Source organism: Triticum aestivum, chromosome 3A (genome assembly GCF_018294505.1).
Source record: "Triticum aestivum cultivar Chinese Spring chromosome 3A, IWGSC CS RefSeq v2.1, whole genome shotgun sequence".
Taxonomy (NCBI): Eukaryota; Viridiplantae; Streptophyta; class Magnoliopsida; order Poales; family Poaceae; genus Triticum; species Triticum aestivum.
Window position 1 is genome coordinate 509,825,185 of NC_057800.1, and position 18,120 is coordinate 509,843,304.

Sequence of the window (18,120 nt, forward strand, 5' to 3'; positions counted from 1 at the left end):
ATGCTAAGCAAGATAAACTACTAGGTGATAGCAAGATATATGACAAGAAACAATATGGCTATCACAAGGTAAAGCGCATAAGTAAAGAGCTCAGGTAAGAGATAACCGAGGCATGTGGAGACAACGATGTATCCCGAAGTTCACACCCTTGCGGATGCTAATCTCCGTTTGGAGCGGTGTGGAGGCACAATGCTCCCCAAGAAGCCACTAGGGCCACCGTAATCTCTTCACGCCCTCGCACAATGCAAGATGCCGTGATTCCACTAAGGGACCCTTGAGGGCGGTCACCGAACCCGTAAAAATGGCAACCCTTGGGGGCGGTCACCGAACCCGTACACTTTGGCAACCCTTGGGGGCGGTCACCGGTACCCATCAAATTGCTCGGGGCGATCTCCACAACCTAATTGGAGACCCCGACGCTTGCTCGGAGCTTTACACCACAATGATTGAGCTCTGAACACCACCAACCGTCTAGGGCGCCAAGGCACCCAAGAGGAACAAGCTCTAGGGTGCCCAAACACCCAAGAGTAATAAGCTTCTCAAACTTCACTTCCACGTATCACCGTGGAGAACTCAAACCGATGCACCAAATGCAACGGCAAGGGCACACGGAGTGCCCAAGTCCTTCTCTTCCAATCCCACCAAAGCAACTAATGCTAGGGAAGAAAATGAGAGGAAGAACGAAAGAAGAACATGAAGAACTCCAAGATCTAGATCCAAGGGGTTCCCCTCACTTAGAGGAGAAAGTGATTGGTGGAGACGTGGATCTAGATCTCCTCTCTCTTTTCCCTCAAGAACTAGCAAGCATCATTGGAGGGATTAAGAGTTAGAAAGCTCGAAGAAGGTCAACAATGGGGGAAGAACACGAGCTCAAGGGATAAGGTTCATTGGGGAAGAAGACCCCCTTTTATAGGTGGGGAAAAAATCCAACCATTATGCTCACAGCCCGCACAGAGCGGTACTACCGCTAGGGCAGAAGTGCCCCTTTGAAAAACAACAGCGAGGAGGCAAAAGGCCAGAAGAACCACCAGAGCGGTACTACCGCTTGTCCTCACGGTACTACTGCTCGACCTCACGGTACTACCGCAAATGGTAGCGGTACTACTGCTTGCGAGCGGTACTAAAAAAATACATCCGGGCCTACCACCGCAAGACTTGGGACGAGTTTTTGGTCCAGAGCGGTACTACCGCTGTAGGAGCCGCGGTAGTACTGCTCTGGAGCGGTAGTAAAAAATTACATCCGCTCCAATTCGCGGTAGTACCGCTGCAGCCTTTTCAGAACACCAAAACTACCACAACTTTTGCAAACGGACTCCGAATTCGATGAAACCAAGTTTGTTGGAAAGCTAGCAACAAGGGCTAACACAATCTTCAAAGAAATATCAATAAGAAGCAAATGAGAAAAGGCCCATAAGAAAATGGTGAGAACCCTTCCTCGGAAAAGACCGGTAAAACCTCCAACACCGAAAACATCATAGAAGACGCATGCGAACTCTGTTTTCGATGAAACCAAGCTTGTCATCAAGATGACCATAAGCTCTAAGACTCACAAAGAGAACCAAAAAAGAACCAAGAAACATGATGCAAGGATGCAATGGTTTGGCCTCTCGACAAACGATACGATCAAGCTACTCACTTGAGAGCCCCCCTTGATAGTACGTCTATCGATCCTATAACCCGGTCTCCCAACTAGCACCATGAGACCGATAAAATAGAAAACCTATCAAGGGCAAACCTTTTCCTTGCACATGATCCACTTGAGTTAGATGATGACAATCTTGTCCTCCTCAAGATGGACCACCTTTCTTGATTGCGTTGGGTCGATGAAGACTAGATGATTGCTCCCCCATACTCCACTATGGGTGAGCCACTCTTTAGCACATCTTCACAAGTTCATTGACACCAGAATGGATGGCAAGCTTCAAGCACTTGATCTCTTCGTGATTCTCCACTTGAAATTGCACACGACAATCTTGATGACGATCACCACTTGATATCATCCTTCCCATGGGTTGTATGATATCATCCTCTTGACGCAAGCCCATGGACACGTACCTAACCCCACATAGACTCTCACATAGACCATGGGTTAGTACACAAAGTGCAATGGACAATGCTTACCATACCATGGGATCACTTGATCCCTCTCGGTACATCTTCTACTCTTTGTGAGTTGATCAACTTGATTCACTCTTGACTTAGTCTTGATCAACCTTGAATCTTTCCAACTCTCTTCGTTTGGATGATGTCTTGAGGGTAAACATGAATGATCACACAATCTTCTTCTTCAAGACATGCTTGCAATAAGCTCAACTCTCAAATGACCAATCTTTGGATAATTCCTTGAATAGCACCTTGGTCGACACAAACTCTCCTTCAAACCAACACATGTACTCCAAGAAAAGCCTATGGACAAAACCTTCAAATATAACTCAAGGAAACCATTAGTCCATAGAGATTGTCATCAATTACCAAAACCAAACATGGGGGCACCGCATGTTCTTTCACCGGGCAAACCCAACATTTGACCAAAGACATGATTCGGAGCTGATGCATATAATGCTATAAGTTCGGGGTGCCGCACTTGTGAAAGTGTTCGGACTTTTCACACCATATTGTGGAGTATGCAAGCCCCCGGTGTATTGGCCGTACCAAAGTGTACAGTTGCAAGGCGTCGTTAATGAAAACACACACACACACACACACAAACATATATATATAACAAGAATGCAATAATAGTCGTAATGTCATGCATTGTTTATCAAAAATTTGCGTTAAAGCAGAGTGATACAGATAGTGCGATAAGCAAAGAGTAGGACTATGTCCCTTCCAAGGGTGAGCTGAGGAATGATATTAAATAGAATATTTCGCTCGTTACTATAATCAACCTGGGAATTCCGTGGTATGACGTAGCTGTCTACCTCCTAGGTTGCTGCATCATGTGTTTGGCAATAGTGCTGTCGGATCGTGTTTTCCAGAGATTAAGGTCCTGAAAGAAAAAAGAAAAATAACCAAACGGGAAGCCCCTAGTGCGGTTTAGGCCGCGTTTTGGGGCGTGCCGCAGTTGTGCCCCCCTCCCCACCTGTGCCCATGGTATTTTTAATGCGTAATTATGTACGTGCGGCACGAATTTTGCCGTTGGGCTGGGATTGGGGTGGCCGCCGTATTGCTACGCGAGCACAAATTGCGCCAGGCGGTCTATTTGCCGATTGCCCCGAGCGCGCTTGAAGGTGTCCGGGCTTTGAAGCGCCGAACTGGTTGATTGCCTTGAGAGGCTGCTTTGCGCTTCTGCTGCGAGGGCCACGGTGTGCTCCTCTATTCGGAGAGAGCGCTCTATGTTTCCATTAACTGTAATAACTCCGCAAGGTCCTGGCATCTTGAGCTTGAGGTATGCATAATGCGATACCGCATTGAATCTAGGGAATGCGGTTCGCCCGAGCAGCGCGTGATAACCACTGCGGAACGGGGCTATATCGAAGATTAACTCATCGCTTTGGAAATTATCTGGGGATCCGAAGACCACTTCCAGTGTAACTAAGCATGTGCAATGGGCCTCTACACCTGGAATGACGCCCTTGAAGGTTGTTTTTGTGGGTTTGATCCTTGAGGGGTCTATACCCATTTTGCACACTGTGTCCTGATAAAGCAGGTTCAGGCTGCTGCCGCCATCCATAAGGACTCGAGTGAGGTGAAATCCGTCAATTATTGGGTCTAGGACCAGTGCGGCAAATCCACCATGACGGATACTAGTGGGATGGTCCCTGCGATCAAAGGTGATCAGACAGGAGGAGCAAGGGTTGAATTTTGGGGCGACTGGCTCCAGTGCATATACGTCCCTGAGCGCACGCTTCCGCTCCCTCTTGGGTATGTGGGTTGCGTATATCATACTCACCGTCCGCACTTGCGGGGGAAACCTCTTCTATCCTCCAGTGTGCGGCTGTCGGGGCTCCTCCTCGTCATCGCTATGCGGCCCCTTGTCCTTGTTTTCAGCAATTAACTTGCCGGCCTACTTGAACACCCAAAAATCCCTGTTGGTGTGATTGGCTGGCTTGTCTGGGGTGCCTTGTATTTTACACAAGTAATCGAGTATACGGTCCAAGCTGGATGGACCCGGCGTACTTTGTTTGAATGCCTTTTTCCGCTGACGGGGTTTAGAGCCTTTGAATCCGACATTAACTGCCATATCCTCAGTATTTTCGCTGTTAATGCGGCGCTTATGTTTGTTGCGATGTGACCTGCCATTGCCGTCCTTGGTGTCTGAGGTACCATGGTTCTTTGATATGTTATTACTGCGAGCCAGCCAGCTGTCTTCTCCCGCACAAAAGCGGGTCATGAGCGTCATGAGAGCTGCCATAGATTTTGGCTTTTCCTGACCAAGGTGCCGGGCTAGCCACTCGTCTCAGATGTTGTGCTTGAAAGCTGCTAAGGCCTTCGCATCTGGACAGTCGACGATTTGATTTTTCTTTGTAAGAAACCGAGTCCAGAATTGCCTGGCCGACTCTTCTGGCTGCTGAATTATGTGGCTCAAGTCATCAGCGTCTGGTGGTCGCACATAGGTGCCCTGAAAGATGTCGAGGAATGCGACTTCCAGATCTTCCCAACAGCTAATGGAGTCCGCTGGCAAGCTGTTAAGCCAATGCCACGCTGGTCCTTTAAGCTTTAGTGGGAGGTATTTGATGGCGTGTAAGTCATCACCGCGGGCCATGTGGATGTGGAGGAGGAAATCCTCAATCCATACTGCGGGATCTGTTGTGCCGTCGTATGATTCAATATTTACAGGTTTGAAACCTTCTGGGAATTGATGTTCCATTACTTCGTCTGTGAAGCATAAGGGGTGTGCGGCGCCTTTGTATTGGGCTATATCGCGACGCAGCTCGAATGGGTCTTGCCCGCTATGTTCGGCCCGGCTGGATTTGCTTTTACTGTATTCGGCGTGACGTTTATCGTCTCGCAGAGTGGTGCGCCATCATGATCCTTAGATCGATCTTGCATGCTTTGCTTTGTCCTCCAATATGTCTCGTAGGTCTGGCGTATCTCCCCATGCCTTTTTATTTGAATGGCGTCGGGGTGGAGGCTGAGCTTTTGGCTGGAATGCCTCTCTATCGCGGCCATGAGGTGGCCGCTCAGCCGTATCATACGCTTCTTCCTCCAGTCGGGGTAGTAACCTGCACTTTGGGTAGTTCTTGGAGGGGCGCTCGAGTTTATATTCCTCGGCAGCGAGGACTTCAGTCCATCTGTCAGCTAGCAGATCTTGATCAGCTTGAAGCTGCTGCTGCTTTTTCTTCAGGCTATTTGCCGTGGCCATAAGCCGGCGCTTGAAGCGCTCTTGTTCGACGGGATCCTCTGGTATGGTGAATTCACCGTCGCTGAGGCTTGCCTCGTCTTCGGAGGGGAGCATGTAATTGTCATCCTCCTCCTCTCCGTCTGCCGCTCTCTCAGGAGAGCTGGCTCCTTCATCCTCCTGCTCTAGATCTTGCTGGAGGGGATTGTTGTTGTCTTCGACACTATCCGGAGTGTTATTATCTCATGTGCCGGTATCACTACTTTTGCTTTGGCGGGACTTAGAGCGGCGCCGCTGACGTCGACGCTTGGGTTGCTTCTTGGAGGGGTCATCCTCCGCTATCTCACCGCCATTGCCTTCATTGGGTGTATCCACCATGTATATGTCATATGACGAGGTGGCTTTCCAGTGCCCTATAGGCGCCAGTTCATGTTCGTCTTCTACATCATCGTCCATACCGTCGATGTCTTCGGAGTCGAAGTCGAGCATGTCGGTTAAATCATCGACAGTGGCTACGAAGTGGGTGGTGGGTGGGCGTCGAATTTCTTCGTCGTCCGCATCCCAATCTTGTTAGCCATAATCCGGCCAGGGCTCTCCTAACAAAGAGAGAGACCTTAGTGAATTCAGAATGTCGCCGAAGGGCGAGTGCTGAAAGATATCCGCGTCGGTGAATTCCATGACCGGCGCCCAATCGGATTCGATGGCAGGGGCGCGGGCGGTTCGGAGTCAGAAAAAGAGTCCGGCACCTTGGAGTCACGGGCTGCGCGGAGGGTTAGGCAGGTGTTCGGCTCGATCGCCGTTGAGACTGCAGCCCCTAAGGCGGTGTCTAACCACCCGTCCTCGATTGGCGCAGTTGGCTCCGAGCTAAGGGTCAGAGCTGATGCGGGCGCGGCCTCTGGGGTACTGTTCGGTGGCAGAGCTAGGTCATACCCATCGTGACAGTGCGGCGTGCCCGGCAGTGGCTCGAATCCGTCGAAGATCAAGTCTCCGTGGATGTCGGCCGTGTAGTTCAAACTTCCAAATCTAACCTGACGGTCGGGGGCATAGCTTTCAATCGGCTCCAGAAGGCCAAGCGAATTAGTCCGCAGTGCAAAGCCGCCGAATACGAAGATCTGTCCGGGGAGAAAAGTCTCACCCTGGACCGCATCACTATCGATGATAGTAGGATCCATCAAGCCTAACGGCGACGACACAGAGGAACTCTCAATGAAAGCACCAATGTCGGTGTCAAAACCAGCGAATCTCGGGTAGGGGGTCCCGAACTGTGCGTCTAGGCCGGATGGTAATCGGAGGCAGGGGACACGATGTTTTACCCAGGTTCGGGCCCTCTTGATGGAGGTAAAACACTACGTCTTGCTTGATTAATATTGATGATATGGGTAGTACAAGAGTAGATCTACCACGAGATCAGAGAGGCTAAACCCTAGAAGCTAGCCTATGGTATGATTCTATGTTGTCATTGTTGTCCTATGGACTAAAACCCTTCGGTTTATATAGACACCGGAGAGGGTTAGGGTTACACAAGGTCAGTTACAAAGGAGGAGATATCCATATCCGTATTGCCTAGCTTGCCTTCCACGCCAAGTAGAGTCCCATCCGGACACGAGATGAAGTCTTCAATCTTGTATCTTCATAGTCTAACAGTCCGACCAATGGAGATAGTCCGGCTGTCCGGAGAATCCCTAATCCAGGACTCCCTCATCTATATTTACAAGAAAGTGAGTGGGAGCACTACAGCATTTCTGATAAGTATATGTGAATGACATATTGTTGATCAAAAATGATGTAGAATCTTCTGGAAAGCATAAAGGAGTGTTTGAAAAGAGTCTTTTCAAAGAAAGACCTCGATGAAGCTGCTTACATATTGAGCATCAAGATCTATAGAGATACATCAAGACGTTTGATAAGTTTTTTCAATGAGTACATAACTTGACAAGGTTTTGAAGTAGTTCAAAATGGAACAATCAAAGAAAGAGTTCTTACCTGTGTTACAAGGTGTGAAATTGAGTAAGACTCAAAGCCCGACCATGGCAGAATATAGAATGAGAATGAAAGTCATTCCCTATGCCTCAGCCATAGTTTCTATAAAGTATGCCATGTTGTGTACAAGATCTATTGTATACCCTACACTGTGTTTAGCAAGGGAGTACAATAGTGATCTAGGAGTAGATCACTGGACAATGGTCAAAATTATCCTTAGTGGAATAAGGATATGTTTCTCGATTATGGAGGTGACAAAAGGTTCGTCGTAAAGGGTTACGTCGATGCAAATTTTGACACTGATCCAGATGACTCTAAGTCTCAATCTGGATACATTTTGAAAGTGGGAGAAATTAGCTAGCGTAGCTCCGTGCAGAGCATTGTTGACATATAAATTTGCAAAATACATACGGATCTGAATTTGGCAGACCCGTAGACTAAACTTCTCTCACAAGCAAAACATGATCACACCTTAGTACTCTTTGGGTGTTAATCACATAGCGATGCAAACTAGATTATTGACTCTAGTAAACCCTTTGGGTGTTGGTCACATGACGATGTGAACTATGGGTGTTAATCACATGGTGATGTGAACTATTGGTGTTAGATCACATGGCGATGTGAACTAGATTATTGACTCTAGTGCAAGTGGGAGACTAAAGGAAATATGCCCTAGAGTCAATAATAACATTATTATTTATTTCCTTATTTCATGATAAATGTTTATTATTCATGCTAGAATTGTATTAACCGGAAACATAATACATGTGTGAATACATAGACAAACATAGTGTCACTATGTGCCTCTACTTGACTAGTTCGTTAATCAAAGATGGTTAAGTTTCCTAACCATAGACATGAGTTGTCATTTGATTAACGGGATCACGTCATTAGGAGAATGATGTGATTGACTTGACCCATTCCGTTAGCTTAGCACTTGATCGTTTAGTATGTTGCTATTGCTTTCTTCATGACTTATACATGTTCCTATGACTATGAGATTATGCAACTCCCGTTACCGGAGGAACACTTTGTGTGCTACTGATAACCCACAAGTATAGGGCATCGCAGCCGTTTTCGAGGGTAGAGTATTCAACCCAAATTTATTGATTTGACTCAAGGGGAGCCAAAGAATATTCTCAAGTATTAGCAGCTGAGTTATCATATCAACCACACCTGGAAACTTAGTATCTGCAGCAAAGTATTTAGTAGCAAAGTAATATGATAGTAGTGGTAACGGTAGCAAAAGGTAATGGTAGCAAAAGTAATGTTTTTGGTATTTTGTAGTGATGATAGCAATAGCAACGGAAAAGTAAATAAGCAGAAAACAATATATGGAAAGCTCGTAGGAAATGGATCGGTGATGGAGAATTATGCCGGATGCGGTTCATCATGTAACAATCATAACCTAGGGTAACACAGAACGAGCTCCAGTTCATCAATGTAATGTAGGCATGTATTCCGAATATAGTCATACATGCTTATGGAAAAGAACTTGCATGACATCTTTTGTCCTACCCTCCCGTGGCAGCGAGGTCCTAACGGAAACTAAGGGATATTAAGGCCTCCTTTTAATAGAGTACCGGAACAAAGCATTAACACATAGTGAATACATGAACTCCTCAAACTACGGCCATCGCCGATGAGTATCCCGATTATTGTCACTTCGGGGTTAACGGATCATAACACATAATAGGTGACTATAGACTTGCAAGATAGGATCAAGAACTCTCATATATTGATGAAAACATAATAGGTTCAGATCTGAAATCATGGCACTCGGGCCCTAGTGACAAGCATTAAGCATAGCAAATTCATAGCAACATCAATCTCAGAACATAGTGGATACTAGGGATCAAACCCTAACAAAACTAACTCGATTACACGATAGATCCCATCCAACCCATCACCGTCCAGCAAGCCTATGATGGAATTAATCACGCACGGCGGTGAGCATCATGAAATTGGTGATGGTGGATGGTTGATGATGACGATGGCGACGGATTCCCCTCTCCGGAGCCCCGAATGGACTCCAGATCAGCCCTCCCGAGAGGTTTTAGGGCTTGGCGGCGGCTCCATATCGTAAAACGCGATGAATTCTTCTCTCTGATTTTCTCTCTCCAAAACCAAATATATAGAGTTGGAGTTGAGGTCGGAGGAGCTCTAGGCGGCCCACGAGGTAGGGGGCGCGCCCCCACCCTCGTGGACAGGTGGTGGGCCCCCTGGCCTTCATCTTTTGCAAGGATTTTTTATTATTTCTGAAAAGTTGTTTCGTGAAGTTTCAGGTCATTCCGAGAACTTTTGTTTCTACACATAAATAACACCATGGTAATTCTGCTGAAAACAACGTCAGTTCGGGTTAGTTCCATTCAAATCATGCAAGTTAGAGTCCAAAACAAGGGCAAACGTGTTTGGAAAAGTAGATACAACAGAGATGTATCAGCTCCCCCAAGCTTAAACCCTTGCTTGTCCTCAAGCAATTCAGTTGATAAACTGAAAGTGATAAAGAAAAACTTTTACAAACTCTGTTTGCTCTTGTTGTTGTAAATATGTAAAGCCAGCATTCAAGTTTTCAGCAAAGATTATGACTAACCACATTCACAATAATGCTTAGGTCTCAAGTTTACTCATATCAATGGCATAATCAACTAGCGAGCAATAATAATAAATCTCGGATGACAACACTTTCTCAAAACAATCACAATATGATATAACAAGATGGTATCTCGCTAGCCCTTTCTGAGACCGCAAAACATAAATGCAGAGCACCTTTAAAGATTAAGGACTGACTAGACATTGTAATTCATGGTAAAAGAGATCCAGTCAAGTCATACTCAATGTAAACTAACATTAATGAATGCAAATGACAGCGATGCTCTCCAACTGGTGCATTTTAGTAAGAGGATGATGACTCAACATGAAAGTAAATAGATAGGCCCTTCGCAGAGGGAAGCAGAGATTTGTAGAGGTGCCAGAGCTCGGGTTTTGAAATAGAGGTGAATAATATTTTGAGCGGTATACTTTCATTGTCAACATAACAACCAAGAGATGGCAATATCTTCCATGCTACACACATTATAGGCGGTTCCCAAACAGAATGGTAAAGTTTATACTCCCCCTTCCACCAATAAGCATCAATCCATGGCTTGCTCAAAACAACGAGTGCCTCCAACTAACAAGAGTCCCAGGGGGAGTTTTGTTTGCAATTATTTTGATTTGATTTGCCTAAAGCATGGGACTGGGCATCCCGGTGACCAGCCACTTTCTCGTGAGTGAGGAGCGGAGTCCACTCCTCTTGAGAATAACCTGCCTAACATGGAAGATACAGACAACCCTAGTTGATACATGAGCTATTCGAGCATACAAAACATGATAATTATTTGAAGGTTTAGAGTTTGGCACATACAAATTTACTTGGAATGGCATGTAGATACCATATATAGGTAGGTATGGTGGACTCATATGGAATAACTTTGGGGTTTATGGAGTTGGATGCATAAGAAGTGTTCCCGCTTAGTACAGGTGGAGGCTGGCAAGAGACTGGGAAGCGACCAGCTAGAGAGCGACAACAGTCATGAACATGCATTAAAATTAATCAACACTGAATGCAAGCATGAGTAGGATATAATCCACCATGAACATAAATATCGCGAAGGCTATGTTGATTTTGTTTCAACTACATGCGTGGACATGCGCCAAGTCAAGTCACTTAAATCATTCTTAGGAGGATACCACACTATCATACCACATCACAACCATTTTAATAGCATGTTGGCACGCAAGGTAAACCATTATAAGCTCCTAGCTAATCAAGCATATCACAAGAACTATGATCTCTAGTTGTCATTGCAAACATGTTTATCCATAATAGGATGAATCAGGAATGATGAACTAATCATATTTACAAAAACAAGGGAGGTCGAGTTCATACCAGCTTTTCTCATCTCAATAAGTTCATCATATAATCATCATTATTGCCTTTCACTTGCACGACCGAACGATGTGGATAATAATAATAGTGCACGTGCATTGGACTAAGCTGGAATCTGCAAGCATTCAATAAACAGGAGAAGACATGGAAATATGGGCTCTTTTGTCAGATCAACAATAATGCATATAAGAGCCACTTCAACAATTTAATTATGGTCTTCTCCTATCGACCCCCAAAGAAAAGAAATAAAACTATTTACACGAGAGAGATCCCAACAAGCAAAAGAAGAACATGAAATCTTTTTGAGTTTTCTTTTTAATTACTACTACAAGCATGGAAAGTAAACTGATTAAAAGCTACAACTAATTTTTTTGTTTTTCTTAAGGTTTATCAAACACACAAGAAGAAAGCGTAAAAAGGGAAATAAACTAGCATGGATGATATAATGAAAAGGTATGAGCACCGACATCTAGCAATGAGTGTGTGAACATAAATGTAATGTCGGTGAGAAATACGTACTCCCCCAAGCTTAGGCTTTTGGCCTAAGTTGGTCTATGGCCACGGTTGGCCTGGCTGATATCCATAGTAGTAGTTGGGGTCGTACTAAGATGCAGCGGCTATCGCCTCCTGAGATGCAGCGTGGCGACGAGTGGCCTCCGCCCTCCTCTCGTACTCATCTGCCTCCTCTCTGGTAATAACATATCTTCCTTTTGCTTGATAATCAAAGAAGGCAGGAGCAGGGAGAGTAATATGGACAACATGACATCTGTCAAAGATTAAACAATACTGGAGAGGTGATTCATTCCTCTCGACAAACTGGTGGTGAACCATAGCATTAAAGTCTAGGTAATCAGGAGGTAGTTCAATATCATCTTCACGTATGGCTATACCAAGAAAATTAGCTATGCGGGTTGCATAAATTCCACCAAAGAAATCTCCATTAAATCAATTAAGATGCAACCTACGTGCAACAATGGCTCCCAAATTATAAGATTTGTCTCCTAACACAGCACTCCTAAGAATACTGAGGTCAGGGACACACATCTGACATGCCTCATCTTTACCATTAATGCATCTATCTATGAAGAGAGCAAAATAATGTATAGCAGGAAAGTGAATGCTCCCTATGGTAGCTTGTGTTATATCTCTAGATTCTCCCACAGTTATACTAGCAACAAAATCTCTAAATTCAGATTTGTGAGGATCCCTGATACTACCCCATTGTGGAAGTTTGCAAGCAGTGGTAAAATCCTCTAAGTCCATAGTGTAAGAATTTTCATAAAGATCAAACATGACAGTTGGAGAATTACGTGAAGATGAAAATTCAAACCTCCTCACAAACGAACTAGTGAGATAGTGATACTGGCTACACTTTTCTTCCTCGAAGCTCCCAAGATCAGCGTTACACAAATATGCGTTAAATTCTTCCTTAATTCCCGCTCGATCCATAAAGTTTTCAAAAGGCCACTCACAAGGACGCACTGGAGCGTCTCTTGGTGGCTCTTCATCAGCATCACGCATTGCAAGCCTGGGTCCTTGCTTCCTTGAAGAACCACCTTGGAACATTTTCCTCAACATATTTCTTCCTCTGAAAAATTCTGAAATTTTTAGTAACTTTAAAATAAAAGTAAACCAAACACAATAATATTGATAGCAACTACTCCTACAAGTGCCTAGGGCCTATATGATACATCTAAACTACTTTTGACCACATAAATTTGACATGCAAGCTCAAGAACAGGGTCACCTAAGCAGCAAAAATTTGCAATGAATAAAGCACTAGAACAAAAACTAATTGGACCAATGGAGGAGTCACATACCAAGGAACAATCTCCCCCAAGAAGTTTTGTGAGAGGTGCTTTGAGAAAGGAGATCGAAAATGGCAGCAAAATGAGCTTGGACTCGGGTTTGAGCTGGATATTCGTGTTTGGGAGAGGAAGAAGGAGTGTGTGGGTGAAAGGATAAGTGGAGGAGGGCCACCATGGGCCCACGAGGCAGGGGGGCGTGCCAGGGGGTAGGGCGCTCCCTCCACCCTCGTGGCCAGGTGGATGACCCCCCTGCTGTGTTCTCAGTGCCAAATATTCTCAAATATTCCAGAAAAATCATATTCAAATTTCAGGGCATTTGCAGAACTTTTATTTTCAGGGTATTTTTATATTGCATAGATAATTAGATAACAGACAGAAAACACTATTCTTATTTTATTTAATATAAATAACAGAAAGTAAAAGGAGGGTACAGAAGGTTGTGCCTTCTAGTTTCATCCATCTCATGCTCATCAAAAGGAATCCACTAACAAGGTTGATCAAGTCTTTTTAACGAACTCATTCCGAATAACATGGAACCGGAGAAATTTCGAATAACACTATGTTACCTCAACGGGGATATGCGCATGCCCAATAATAAGAATATCATATTTCTTCTTGACAGTAGGAAGAGGAAATTGAAAACCTCCAAATATAATCGATGGGATTTTTCCAATAGAGTTGATACTGCGAACTTGAGGTTGTTTCCTCGGAAAGTGTACCGTATGCTCATTACCATTAACATGAAAAGTGACATTGCCTTTAGTGCAATCAATAACAGCCCCTGCAGTATTCAAAAAGGGTCTCCAAGAATAATAGACATACTATCGTCCTCGGAAATATCAAGAATAACAAAGTCCATTAAAATAGTAACGTTTGCAACTACAACAGGCACATCCTCACAAATACCGACAGGTATAGCAGTTGATTTATCAGCCATTTGCAAAGATATTTCAGTAGGTGTCAACTTATTCAAATCAAGTCTACGATATAAAGAGAGAGGCATAACACTAACACTAGCAGTTGATTTATCAGCCATTTGCAGTTTTAACATAGTTTCTTTTAATGGAGCATGGTATAGTTGGTACACCGGGATCTCCAAGTTTCTTTGGTATTCCACCCTCAAAAGTATAATTAGCAAGCATGGTGGAAATTTCAGCTTCCGGTATCTTTCTTTTATTAGTAACAATTTCTTTCATGTACTTAGCATAAGTATTCATTTTAAGCATATCAGTTAATCGCATACGCAAAAAGATAGGTCTAATCATTTCAGCAAAGCACTCAAAATCCTCATCATCCTTTTTCTTGGATGGTTTGGGAGGAAAAGGCATGGGTTTCTGAACCCAAGGCTCTCTTTCCTTACCATGTTTCCTAGCAACAAAGTCTTTCTTATCATAACGTTGATTCTTTGATTGTGGGTTATCAAGATCAACATCAGGTTCAGTTTCTATATCATTATCATTACTAGGTTGAGCATCATCATGAACATTATCATTAACATTATCACTAGACTCAGGTTCATTACCAGATTGTGTTTCAGCATCAGAAATAGAAATATCATTTGGATTCTCAGGTGTTTCAATAACAGGTTCACTAGAAGCATGCAAAGTCCTATCATTTTTCTTTTTCTTCCTTTAGAAGGAGTAGGTGCATACACATTATTTCTCTCAGAATCTTGCTCAATTCTCTTAGGGTGGCCTTCAGGATACAAAGGTTCCTGAGTCTTTCTACCACCTCTAGTCATAACTCTAACAGCATTATCATTATTCTTACTATTCAATTCATTGAGCAAATCATTTTGAGCTTTAAGTACTTGTTCTACTTGAGTGGTAACCATAGAAGCATGTTTACTAATAAGTTTAAGTTCACCTTTGACATTAGCCATATAATCACCCCAAGTTTTCAAGCATATTGGAATTGTATTTCAGTTGTCTACCAAAATAAGCATTGAAGTCTTCTTGCATAACCATAAATTTATCAAACTCATCTAAGCATGGGCTAGCAAACTTAGTAAATGGGATTTCAGCTTTATCATATCTATAGAGAGAATTTACCTTTACTACCTGTGTCGGGTTATCAAGACCATGAGTTTCTTCAATAGGTAAAGGATTAAGATCATATGTTTCTTCAACAGGCGGTAAATTAAGACCATGTATTTCTTCAATAGGAGGTAAATTCTTAACATCTTCAGCTTTAATACCTTTTTCTTTCATAGATTTGTTTGCCTCTTGCATATCTTCAGGACTGAGAAATAGAATACCCCTCTTCTTCGGAGTTGGTTTAGGAATTGGCTCCGGAGCTGGCTCAGGAAGTGTCCAATTATTTTCATTTGTCAACATATTATTCAATAGAATTTCAGCTTCATCCGGTGTTCTTTCCCTGAAAACAGAACTAGCACAACTATCCAGGTAATCTCTAGAGGCATCGGTTAGTCCATTATAAAAGATATCAAGTATTTCATTTTTCTTAAGAGGATGATCAGGCAAAGCATTAAGTAACTTGATAAGCCTCCCCCAAGCTTGTGGGAGACTCTCTTCTTCAATTTTCACAAAATTATATATATCCCTTAAAGCAACTTGTTTCTTATGAGCAGGGAAATATTTAGCAGAGAAGTAATAAATCATATCCTGGGGACTATGCACACAACCAGGATCAAGAGAATTAAACCATATCTTAGCATCACCCTTTAATGAGAACGGAAATATTTTAAGGATATAAAAGTAACGAGTTCTCTCGTCAGTAGTGAACAGGGTGGCTATATCATTTAATTTAGTAAGATGTGCCACAGCAGTTTCAGATTCATAGCCATGAAAAGGATCAGATTCAACCTAAGTAATTATATCAGGATCAACAGAGAATTCATAATCCTTATCAGTAACAAAGATAGGTGAAGTAGCAAAAGGAGGGCCAGGTTTCATTCTAGCATTAAGAGATTGCTGCTTCCATTTAGCTAATAACCTCTTGAGCTCGTATCTATCTTTGCAAGCTAAAATAGCTAAAGAAGCTTCTTTATCAAAAACATAACCCTCAGGAATAACAGGTGAGTCTTCATCATCACTTTCATCAATATTATTAGATTCAATATTCTCATTCTCTCTAGCCCTAGCAAGTTGTTCATCAAGAAATCCACCAAGTGGCACAGTAGTATCAAGCATAGAAGTAGTTTCATCATAAGTATCATGTATAGCAGAAGTGGCATCATCAATAACATGCGACATATCAGAATGAATAGTAGAAGCAGGTTTAGGTGTCGCAAGCTTACTCAAAACAGAAGGTGAATCAAGTGCAGAGCTAGATGGCAGTTCCTTACCTCCCCTCGTAGTTGAGGATAAATCTTAGTCCTTGGATCTTTCAAGTTCTTCATAATGATAAGCAGATATAAATCCCAAGTGACTCAAAGAATAGAGCTATGCTCCCCAGCAACGGCGCCAGAAAATAGTCTTGATAACCCAGAAGTATAGGGGATCGCAACAGTTTTCGAGGGTAGAGTATTCAACCCAAATTTATTGATTCGACACAAGGGGAGCCAAAGAATATTCTCAAGTATTAGCAGCTGAGTTGTGAATTCAACCACACCTGGAAACTTAGTATCTGCAGCAAAGTATTTAGTAGAAAAGTAATATAATAGTAGTGGTAACGGTAGCAAAAGTAATGTTTTTGGTATTTTGTAGTGATGATAGCAATAGCAACGAAAAAGTAAATAAGCGGAAAACAATATATGGAAAGCTCGTAGGCAATGGATCAGTGATGGAGAATTATGCCGGATGTGGTTCATCATGTAACAATCATAACCTAGGGTGACACAGAACTAGCTCCAGTTCATCAATGTAATGTAGGCATGTATTCCGAATGTAGTCATACATGCTTATGGAAATCAACTTGCATGACATATTTTGTCCTAACCTCCCGTGGCAGCGGGGTCCTAACGGAAACTAAGGGATATTAAGGCCTCCTTTTAATAGAGTACCGGAACAAAGCATTAACACATAGTGAATACATGAACTCCTCAGACTACAGTCATCACCGGTAAGTATCCCGATTATTGTCACTTCGGGGTTAATGGATCATAACACATAATAGGTGACTATAGACTTGCAAGATAGGATCAAGAACTCTAATATATTGATGAAAATATAATAGGTTCAGATCTGAAATCATGGCACTCGGGCCCTAGTGACAAGCATTAAGCATAGCAAAGTCATAGCAACATCAATCTCAGAACATAGTGGATACTAGGGATCAAACCCTAACAAAACTAACTCGATTACATGATAGATCCCATCCAACCCATCACCGTCCAGCAAGCCTACGATGGAATTACTCACGCACGGCGGTGAGCATCATGAAATTGGTGATGCAGGATGGTTGATGATGATGGTGGAGATGGATTCCCCTCTCCGGAGCCCCGAACGGACTCCAGATTAGCCCTCCCGAGAGGTTTTAGGGCTTGGCGGCGGCTCCCGTATTGTAAAACACGATGAATTCTTCTCTCTGATTTTTTTCTCTCCGAAACCAATTATATAGAGTTGGAGTCAAGGTCGGAGGAGCTCCAGGGGGCCCACGAGGTAGGGGGCGCGCCCTAGGGGGGCAAGCGCACCCCCCACCCTCGTGGATAGGCGGTGGGCCCCCCGTCCTTCATCTTTTGCAAGGATTTTTTATTATTTCCGAAAAGTTGTTCCGTGAAGTTTCAGGTCATTCCGAGAACTTTTGTTTCTGCACATAAATAACACCATGGTAATTCTGCTGAATGCAGCGTCAGTCCGGGTTAGTTCCATTCAAATCATGCAAGTTAGAGTCCAAAACAAGGGCAAAAGTGTTTGGAAAAGTAGATACGACGGAGACGTATCAGCTACCAAACGTCACAACATAACTGGGTGATTATAAAGGTGCTCTACAGGTGTCTTCGAAGGTACTTGTTGAGTTGGCGTATTTCGAGAGTAAGATTTGTCACTCCGATTGTCGGAGAGGTATCTCTGGGCCCTCTCGATAATGCACATCGCTATAAGCCTTGCAAGCAATGTGACTAGTGAGTTAGTTGCGAGATGCTGCATTACGGAACGAGTAAAGAGACTTGTCGGTAACGAGATTGAACTAGGTATAGAGATACCGACGATCGAATCTTG